This window comes from Durio zibethinus, chromosome 22 (genome assembly GCF_047325235.1).
Source record: "Durio zibethinus cultivar Kanyao isolate XHJ-2024 chromosome 22, ASM4732523v1, whole genome shotgun sequence".
In the NCBI taxonomy this organism is placed as follows: Eukaryota; Viridiplantae; Streptophyta; class Magnoliopsida; order Malvales; family Malvaceae; genus Durio; species Durio zibethinus.
The window spans coordinates 13,756,937-13,768,289 of record NC_143183.1 but is presented as its reverse complement, the minus strand read 5'-3'; the positions used below and the strand labels follow the sequence as shown (position 1 = coordinate 13,768,289).

General features: G+C 28.5%; 1 pseudogene; it reads right to left on the bottom strand.

The window, feature by feature from the left end:
- Nucleotides 1-2,772: 2,772 nt before the first annotated feature.
- LOC111307321 (putative aldo-keto reductase 1) lies at nt 2,773-8,861 on the bottom strand (annotated as a pseudogene).
- Nucleotides 8,862-11,353: the final 2,492 nt, after the last annotated feature.

Sequence of the window (11,353 nt, the reverse complement as noted above, 5' to 3'; positions counted from 1 at the left end):
ACATTAAAAAAAAAAAAAGCCACTAAAAACCTAAACCCATATAGTGTAATTTTCCCTAGCTTTTTTTTTTTTTCATAGATTTCTCCCTTTTTTTTCACTTTTTTTCCTTGTTTTCCTTCATTTTAAATATTTGTTATTAGTAGTACTATTTAAACTTATATTATTAAAATTATTATAATTGAATTCATTTTAAAACAAATATTTTTTTAAATAATAAAATTATTTTCTATGTCATATATAGGAAAAAGAAGAAAAATGGGAAAATATTAGGTTGAGCATGCTTTAATTTTTATCTTGTCTTTTATAAAAATATTTATCTAAAAAGTAAAATAAAAATAAATAAAAATGAAAATGAAAAAATTTCACATTTTCCTTTTATACTCTTTTATATTCTTCTCCTTTTTCTTCTTTTAAAATATTTTTTTAAATTAAAAAAAGATTTTCATTATTAAAAATTAGAGTATTATCGATAAAATATTTTCATTGGTAATTATTGATGATTTACTGACGAATTACTAACAGATCATATTTATAAAACAACATGATAATCATCAACAAAGTACCAGTAAAATAGCAACGAAATTTATTGACAGAGACAATTTCATATGTATTCCAAAAATAAAATTTTAGCAAAATTTGAAAAAATTGACATAAAAATCACACATGAAATGATCTTTTAATAATCCATTGATAAAATATTTACTAATCGATAAATTATTCCATTGATATTAAAAAAAATAAAACTATTAAAAATATATACATTTTGGAGCCAACGTGCAAAGGTGAGCTGGTTTAGAGAATGAGAAAAAAATAACAAAATTCTTTCATGCATAATGTACCCATAGAAGAACAAATGGGTCAAGGTTTAAATGGAACAGGCACGTGGCAAGAGGGAGATCATGAAGTGGAGCAAGGGGCAGTAGAGTATTTCTCAAATCTCTTTACGTTCCAAGGGCCCACGAACATGCATGAGATCTTAAAGGCAATCCCCTCACATGTCCGGAGGAAATGAATATTCAGCTCACAGAGCAATTTACACCAGGCAAGATAAAAGCTGCCATACAATAGATCCAACCTACAAAGGCTCTAGGCCGAGTTGATACGCCAGCTTTCTTTTAATATAAATACTGACACATTATTGGACCCGAAGTTTTAAATTTCTGTCTATTTGTTCTTAACGGGGGAAGTAGCTTAGAGGAAATAAATGATACTCACATAGTTCTTGTTCTAACCCATCAGAGATAACAATGTTTAGGCCTATTAGCTCTGCAACACCCTATACAAAATTATTGCAAAACCCTCTCCAATAGACTGAAACAGATCCTACCTCATTGTATTAGCGAAAACCAAAGTACTTTTGTCTCAGGCAGGCTCATAATTGATAATGTTCAGATAGCTTACGAACTATTACACTCCTTGAGACTTAAAAGGAAAGACCGGTTGGGCAACCTTGAAACTAGACACGAGTAAGGCCTACGATAAGGTTGGGTGGGACTTTATTGAGTCTGTTATAACCCAATTGGGCTTTCAAGAAGATGAATTTCTTGTACAATGCATTGTGTGAGAACTGTTTCCAATAGGGTGGTGATTAATGGCAGCTTAACAGAAGTAATTGTTCCGGAAAGAGGATTGAGATAGGGTGATCCTTTGTCTCCTTTTTTGTTTCTCATTTGCATTTAGGGCCTCTCAGAACTGTTAACAAAATATCAGGATAATGATTTATTGCAAGGGGCTGGAGCTAGTGTAAGCGGCCCAAGGATAACACATCTTTTTTTTGCCGACCATAGTTTGCTTTTCATTAAAGCAAACAATATTGAAGGTGAAAATTTGAAAAGGCTAATAAAGACATATGAAGATGGGTCGGGACAAAAGATCAATTACGAAAAATCAGGCTTGCTTTTCAGCAAAAACACCGGCCACGAGATGCAGAAGGCGACTAAAACCATGTGTGGAGTACAATCTACAAACAACCTAGAGAGAAATTTGGGGCTGCCAACGTTTGTGGGAAGAGGAAAGAAGAAGGCTTTTAGAGGGGTGGTTGAAGAAATGAAGAAAAGAATCCAAAACCGTAGCTAGAAATGGATTTCATCAAGTGGTAAGGAGGTTTTTGTGAAAGCCATACTACAATCTATGTCTTCCTATGCTATGTCATGTTTCCTTTTCCCTAAAGGACTATGCCAAGAAATAAATATGATCATGGCAACATCTTAGTGGAGCCACAACAAGAGAAACAAGGGCATATACTGGATGGCTTGGAACAAACTGCAAAACAAAGGAAGAAGATGGTTTGGGGTTTCGGGAAATGGAAGAGTTTAACCTGGCTTTCTTGGCAAAGCAAGGGTGGAGACTAGTATAGGACACAACGTCACTGCTACATAGAGTTCTCAAGGCAAAGTAGTTTCCTAACTCCTCTTTTCTTGATGCCGAAGTGGGACAACTTTCCTCGTACATATGGGAAAGCATACGTAAAAGAAGGGAGATCCTAAAGCTAGGAATTATGTAGAGAGTGGGTAATGGACAAATGATTAGGATATGGCAGGACCAATGGATACTAAGGGCAAAAAACGTTGTTCCACACCAGTTGAGGGACCCATTTTAAATATTGCCATGATCAGTGACCTTATAACGTGGAGAACTGCAGATAGGATAGGGCGAAGCTGGAACATTTATTCACACCATCCACGGTTAGAATTATTATGGCAATACTGATAAGTGGAGTGGATGCCCAATACACTCAGGTCTGGTATTACAATAAAGATGGTATATATAGTGTTAGAAGTGGATATCACCACCAGAGAATGCTTGCACAAAAACTGCAGGGAACCCAAGAAGAAAATAGAAGCGAAGTAGAACCTGTGGAAAATGAGACGTGGCATAAAGTATGGCAGGTTAACCTCCCAAGCAAAATAAAAGGTATTTGGTTGGAGGCAATGTACTGAAATCCTCCCTGTCTACAAAAACCTTTAAAAAAGAAAAATTCTAACACAAGCGATGTGCCAGAGATGCAACATAGGGGAGGAAAGTGTTTTCCACGAGATAGTCGAAAGCCTGAAAGCAGTAAAGGAATGGGAGGCAAGTGGGATTGACCGATCACACTAGGAAGCCCGAGGAACAACAGATTGGAATGTGGCTAAGAAGGATTACCGATGGCTTCGAGAAGGATAAGCTGGAAATAGCTCTCATGGTTTCATGGTCCAAAGTGAAGATCCAGGAAGACAGAAATAGTCAACACACAGGCCGGTATGCTATCCAGCATAGGGCGGAGTTTAAAGGAGCACAAGAACGACAGGCTTGCTAGGTACCTAATTCCCCAGGGCAATGCAAGGCACCAAGATAAAGTTTAATTTTCATGGGCCTGGACGTACAGAAAACGAATAGGAGTCGTGGCCCGTGGGTCAAAAGGTGACGTACTTGGGCCGACGTGCAAATAGTTTCCAGGCATCTGTGACCCTGGCATATTAAAGCACTAGCTATGGTGGAAGCATTAAAGCTGGCAGAAGAAATGGGTTGTAATCAGATTAAAGAGGAGGGTGACGCAAGGGAGATTATTAACCAAGTAAAAAGGAACCTATCCTATGTTGGTATTCTCATAGAGGAGGTAAAAAGTTGACTACAGAGGTTCACGTCATGGGAAAGCATGCATGTCAAAAGAGAGGGAAATAAGGCGGCCCACTGTATGGCAAAATTAGCTTTAGGGGTAGAGAACACGAGGATCGAGGATTTCCCAAATATTTTAGTTGTTACATGTGAACAAGGCAGTAGTGGATTTGAATAATGAAGTCCTATTTTATTTTAAAAAAAAAAACAGCCTTTGGAGATGGAGAAAATTTCCTTCTGAAATGTCGGCCTTTGACTTCCCACCAAATTATGAGGCTAAGAATGGAGGAAATTGTGGATTCATTTTCACCCTTTGGCTGAAATTTTGGAAAATCCAGACTCCCCTAATTCAATTTTGCATACTCTCCAAATTCAATTTTAAGCTTTACTTTCCGTGAACAAATATTTTTTTGATAAAAAAGTTATCCAAAAAGACACAACTCTCAACAGTCAAAATCTTGAACTCGATGCTTCTGTTGTTTTGGAAAACACCCAAAAACTTTTGTTTAAAGTTGGTGCCTCCTTCCTCCTAAATTTCCCCTTGTTCTGCATAAAATTGAATTTGAGGAAGCAATATTTAGTCAAATACAAGATGGTAAAAATGAAAATGACTAACGGCAAGAGAAAAAGAAATGAAAATTGTTTTAAATTCCTTGCTTTCTCCCTTTAGCTAATGTCAAAATATTTTTCTAATTTTTAGTATTAATTAAATTTTAACCAAATAAATTATAAGAATTACTGTCACATTCTGGATTACAACCTTTACAGACAACTTAGCCATCACAGTCCTTTTTATTATTATTTTCAGATTTTTAAAGATATATACTTAACACCAACGAGTTGTTAAAGGCTGCGTTCGTTTTTAATAATAAAAGTTTTGCACATATTTCATGTTTTGAACTAATAATAATTCAAAAAACAAAAAAAGCACCGATCACTTTAAAATTATTATTCGTTATGACTTGAATTAATACTAAAATTTACCTAGCTCTTTGGGTAGATGTGGGGTCGTTGACGTAATGTATCCATAGAAAATTGGCTTCTTAAAATAAAAGGTTAATAGCATCAGGTTCTTAAATTTTAATCTAAATTTTATTTTGATTTTAATTTTTAAAAACATTTTTATTAGATCATTTATAGCTACCATTTTAATCTTTATATCTATGAAATTATCCAAATTTACGATAAGTACCAACTGATAACTAACGCAATGTAAATGACATAAGGTGACTTATTCCGTGACAAACAAAAAAATCAAAATAAAATTTCATTCAAAACTTAGGAACTAAAATTGATAATATCTCAAATTTTTTATGTTTCATGTATATTTTATAAAATATTAAATTTAAACTATATTTTTCTAATTTATTTTAATATAACTTATTAGTTAAATATTTTTTTATTTTTAGTAGAAAATTATATTTTTTAAAAATTAAAATCAGGTTAAAAATTTCAAAATCCTTTTGAAAAAACTCTATGCCATTTTAAAAATTTAAATAAAAATCTCTATATTGATTTAAAACATTAATGAAAAACTTCGTATCATTTTAAAATATTAAGTAGAAATTTTTTATCATTTAAAAAAATGATTTGTTAATCTATTCATAAATAAAGGAAAGAAATCAAATTATTAAAAATAATATTTTTATATAAATATAAAATTTTTAATGGAAAATATATTCAAAATATCTTTTTTTGGATAGAAAATATATTAATAAATATATTTTTTTAAAATGATATTGAAATTTTACTTAATATTTTAAAACTATATGCAATTTTTAATTAAATTCTTTAAACTGATATAGAAATACGTAATTTTTTTAAAATAATATGAAATTTTTGTAAAAACAATTTTGAAATTTTAACTTAATTTTAATTTTTTTAAAAATCTATTTTCTATTAAAAATATTATTTTATTCATAAATCATATTAAAATTATTTTATATTATAATATTTTCAAAATATATTTGAAATATAAAAAATAATTTTTCTTTATTTTTTTTTATTTTTCTTTTTGGTTTCCTTTTTCTTCTTCATAAAATATATTTGTAAAAGAAAAAACCAACATTTGAGAAAAACTCTATCGTTTATGTATAGGCTGGGGAGGACTGTATGACTTGTTAAATAAAAAAGTTGTGAAAGGAGTGTCAAAGTTAGTATTTTGGGTAACAGTGGACATTTAATTTTGAAGAGATCAATTAAGATTATATATATTTTTTATTTGAAATAACTCATTATAAAATATATATATATATATAAGCAAACAATATACTAATATAAACAACAAACTCATGCAATTATAAGATTTTATCAATTTATAAAAATATAAAAATAAAATACTTCAAATAAATAATTTAAAACTAAATATATACATATATTTAAATTAATTACTATAATTAAATTATAAAAAATTAAATAAAATTAAATAGAAAAAACTAAAAATATATATAAACAAATCAATTGATAAGGTTAATCTATATATTTGTAATCAAAATAAAAAAAATCAATATATCTTTAAATAACCAAATTGAAACTTTTTTTTTCTACAAAAGACATTGAAGCGTAAAAATAGGGAAAGGAAAATTGCAAGATCTAGCCTTATAGGAATTTATTTTCTAAGGAAAATTGATGGACAATTTAAGTTAAGTTCTAAATTCAATGAAACTGAAATTTTAAGATTACATATTATGATGTATTTTCAATCTTTTATAAAGTACTACTGATTTAACTTTGATTATAAAAAAAAAAAAATTTGCAGGTCGATAAGCAAAAGTGTCAAAACTTTGTAAATGAAAATTTTCATAAGCGGTTAAGACAAGTCAATTTATAAAACACTATAACAAAAATTAAGAAAGAACTATCTCAAGATCTTCATAAAACACAAAAGTTTTAAAATTACCCATCCATATAATGACAAGAAATTTAAGAATATATATATATATATATATTTTAAGAAACAAATTAATCTTATAATCAATTTTAACTTGATATGAGAAGTTAAAGACAAAAGGAGGTGTAGTCGACACTAAGTAGAAAGAAAAATAATAAAGGTTTGATAAGGTTGAAGACTTGCGAGTGTTGGAAAGTTAGAATAGCCAATTTGTGATATCTTTAGGTATACATGATTCTTGCCTATACTAGTGTTGGGCCTCAGCTTCGCCCGATATGTTAATTTAATTTTTAGTATTTTATTTTATTAATATTTGATTAAATTAAATTTTAAAATAATTTTATATAAAGTTAGTATTATTAAGTATAAAAAAAGGTTTATTAAAATAATTGACAACAGTTAATATAATATTAAATAGAAAATGTTAGGTGTACATTTTAATGTTACAAAATTTTTAAAAAATGAGTTATTTTATTTTTTTACAATAATTTTTATTTGATATTTTATATAATTTTATAATTTTTTGAAAAAAAGATTGCTTTGTACAAAAACGGTTGTTATAATAATTTGGAGATTATTTTTAAACTTTTGTGTTATTTTTTTGTAGTAATAAAATATTTTATTCTGTAAATAATTAAAACTTAATTTGGAAAAAAAATAAAATTTTATTCATTTATTATAAAGTGAATATATTTTTGATAAAAGAAGGTGCAATTATAATATCAGTAGCTGCTAATAAACAAATAACAGAAAAGAATCCCAAAACCAAACCTCAACTTGAATAAAGAATAGAGGAAGAAAAAAAAGACAAGGTGGTAGAAAATTTGATGAGGAGATGTTTGTATAAGGCTTGTTTCTAGGCAAAATTGGATTCAGCTTAAAACTATAAATACATGAGTTTACATACCAAAGCACTATTTGTAGGCACAATTTCCACAACTACCTTACCACCAAAGAAACCACAATTGAGAAGGCCATGTGGAACTATCTCTATCCTAAGTTCCTTGCATTATTGGAATACATTTAATTAAGCATTTCTCATATCTTGGTCTTAAGAAGTAAAAGGCATAATTGCTGAAACCACAGGTATGAGGTAACATAGGATACCTCACTTTCATTATAATAAGAAATAAAAATATGCCAATAAAAACAAAGTTTAAATTCCAGGTAATCTTTAGTTTTAATGATTCAATATACTTTTTTTCACCAAAATCATTAGGGGGTTTTTAGGAAACTTACAAAAGGGATTATTTTCTCCTTAACATTGCGGTTCCCATAGCGACCACTTCATTTGTACAACAGTGATGTGATGAACAGAATGTGTCCTCCTTATAGTTTCAAGGCTAGCTTCAGACAAACCAATGTACTTTATTTTCCCCTCTTTCACTAACTTCTTGAGTTCTTCCATTTAAGATGGAAAGAATAAACACAAATAGCTTAGTTCTAAGTTTAAGCATCTAAACATCATAGTGCCATAATGAGCGTTTAAACCAATGAAAATATAGGATGTTTTTTACTATAGCACTTACAGTATCCTTTATTGCTATTGTGGTGTCAACCCTGTGCTGATAGTAGATATTAGTGTATTCGACATCAAGGCACTTTAGGCTAGCCTCCATAGAGGCACGAACATATTCAGGTGTACCATCTATTACTAAACCAGTAGAATCCATTTTTGTAATACCAAATTTTATAAGTAATTGTACTTTTTCTTGTGCTAACTACTTTAATGCTTGAAACATTGGTTTTCTAATCATGAATTGCTTTAACATAAAGCCATTCACTTAAACTCATTTAAAAGCAAAACCAAGAAACTATTGGAACTTAGAATTCATGTTAAAAGTCTACAACAGAACTTTATGTACAAGTATATTACCTTTCCAACCAATATTTCATTAGTTTTGGGTCCATAGATATCTGACGTATCAAAAAAATAATTCCTTTGTCGAATGCGTGCTTGATGATTGATAAGCTAACATTTTCAGAGATAAGATCATTGTATGTTGCTGTAAGTCCCATACAGCCAAACCCTAAGTTGGAAACCTTTTTAAATAGCCAAACCCCAACTTTGAAACCTATAGAATGATGGAGTTTACAATAGAAATGAGACAGGAAGATATTGTTTTAAGGATAAAAATAATTTAAATTTGATTGCAAGTTAAATTCTGATTGAGTTAAAAATTTTTGTAAGAAAAATGCAATAAAAAAAAAAAGATTAGGACTAGCTGTAAAAGTTATTAGAATTGAAAACCTATCAACTCATAAACCATGCAACCTTTTTTTGACTACTTTCAAAAGAATAAAATCTTATCTCAAATCTTTGAGTTTTCAGTTTCATTCTAGGAATCTCAACTCTTTTATGCTTTTCAGCCATGTTTTCTTTGTTATTATTGAATCAATGCTTCACTTAGTATACAGTAACTAAAAAGTATAAAAGATAAATGAGTGTAATTGATCTCTGTGGTGTATATATACTTGAAAAAGCCTTGACATAAAAAAATAACAAAAAATCAATTAAAACAAAATGACAACTTCATTCAAATAACATACAAAATAAAATATCCCTAAAAAAGACATAAATTATGCATTGTAAATCTATGTTTTTATAAACAACAATATGATTTTCATCTAATATCAAAACATGCAAAGAGAAAGTATTAAAAAGAAAAACACATTCACAACAACATGTAAATATGGGAACCATAAAACCCAAATCACAATAGCAAAATCATCCCAAGAAAACCCAAAAAAAAAAAAGCCCACATTCAATTAAACAATAAAAATAACCATAAATTTTACCAAAAAATAGTTGAAAAAAAGGAAAGAACCCGAGAAGTCTCTTTTTCATGCCAAAAGCTCCACTCTTTGAAGCAATAATAAAAATCTAAAAAAAAGCCTTCAAAATTGCAATTTAAACACGTGTCAAAAACAAAACAACAAAATAAGACAAATTATGTACTACAAAACTATGTTTTTATAAAGAACAATCTTATTTTCATTCAACATCACAACATGCAAAAAGAAATTCTTTAAAAAAAAAGACTCATTCATAACAACATACAAACTTCAGAACCAAAAAACCTAAACCCTATTTGACAATCTAACTCCATTAAACAAAATAAAAATGTGTAATAGCAAAAGAAATTCCAAGGAAACCCTAAAAAATCAAAATCGCCATTCAATTAAACAATGAAAAATAGCTACAAATTTTATCAAAAAATATCTAAAAAAGGGAAAGAATTTAAAGAGCCTCTTTTTCAAGCCAAACGCTCCACTCTCTGAAGCAACAATAAAAAGTCAAAAAAAACTTTAAAATTGCAGTTAAAACACAAGTGTCAAAAGACAAAACAATAGAAAAAGACACTTGTATCCTTTGGAAGAACTTTCTAACCAATAAAACCCTAACTTGGTCATAGTGAAATAACAAAAAATGTAAAAAAAAAGAAACTAAAAAAAGTACACGTAGCACTCTCAAATCCCTTAAGGGATACTTTTTATATAAGGGTGTATTGATTTATGACAAGCCTATTGATTTTGAAGGTTTGTATAAAATGAACAACAACTATCATTTTTCACTGCAGTTTACTTTAAGTTAAAACTCATAATCTAAAACAAGTCATGTGATACGAATATGAAAATAAAATATAAAAGTAATATATTTTAAAATTTTAATAATAATTATATATAAATTTAATAAAATTAAAAATATATATTTTTATATTTTTTAATTAATATAAATTATAATACGTAATTTTTATATAAAATATAATATAAATATATAAATTTTAATATTTTATATAATATAAATTTACAAATTATTTAATTTATTTTTAAAATAAAAAGATATAAAAGTGAATGTAATTTTTTAAATTAATTCATATAATTATTTTTAAAATATAATATTTAATATATTTAAAATTTTTTAATAATTTCTTCATTTATTTTATATTAGGATGTCATCTATAAAAAAAAATCCACCAACTTTTTTGCAGACATTTGTCCAATCATTTGTAGTTTTTCATTGAGCAGTTGATCAAATCTTTTGATATAATTACAACTATCAGATGCACTTTAAACTTGCCCTGATGAATATACTTTTTCTCATCTAACATTTTTTTTATTCCCCTCTTTTTAAAAGATTCACTATGATCTTGCAAATCACTTTTTATTATTACCTTACTTTGCATTAATAAAAGACTGTCGGCAAAGGCATGAGAATTCTCGAATGAATGATAGGTTTGGCTCTTCCCTTTGCATTTGTTATTAATTTTGTACTATTTTTATTTAATTATAACTTTTTTTACCAATTATTTTATAAAGTTTATTCAAAATTATCAAAAATTTTTATTATATATTTCATCATTTATTTTTATTAATTATTATTATAAAACAACAAATTTTTTTTTGATAAATTTAAATATTTTAACATGCATAAATATTAAGAATAATAATTAAAATAACAAAAATAATATATAAAAAATCTAAAATTTTTTTTTTACCTGAACCGGATCGATCAACGCGAGATTGGTTCAACGATTTGGTCTACCTTCAGCGGTTCGATCTAGTTAAGACGGTTCAGAGTCACCGATTTGGGAACGGTTTGATTTGGTCTGGGTTGGTTTAGTTGGATCGATCAGAGGTTGAAGGATGGACGGGTCATCGGGTCAGGTACGTAGACCTCGGGTCGGGTCATAGGTTGACGTACTGATCCTCAAGGGCTAAAACGGCATCGTTTTGGGCATTTAAATGAAACCACGTCGTTTTGGATTTAGCCTTTTATATAAAAGACCAAAATTTTTTTTTAATTCATTTCTCCCTTTCTTTACCTAAAAAAAAAAACCAAAATTCTCTCCAAAAAATTCAAGC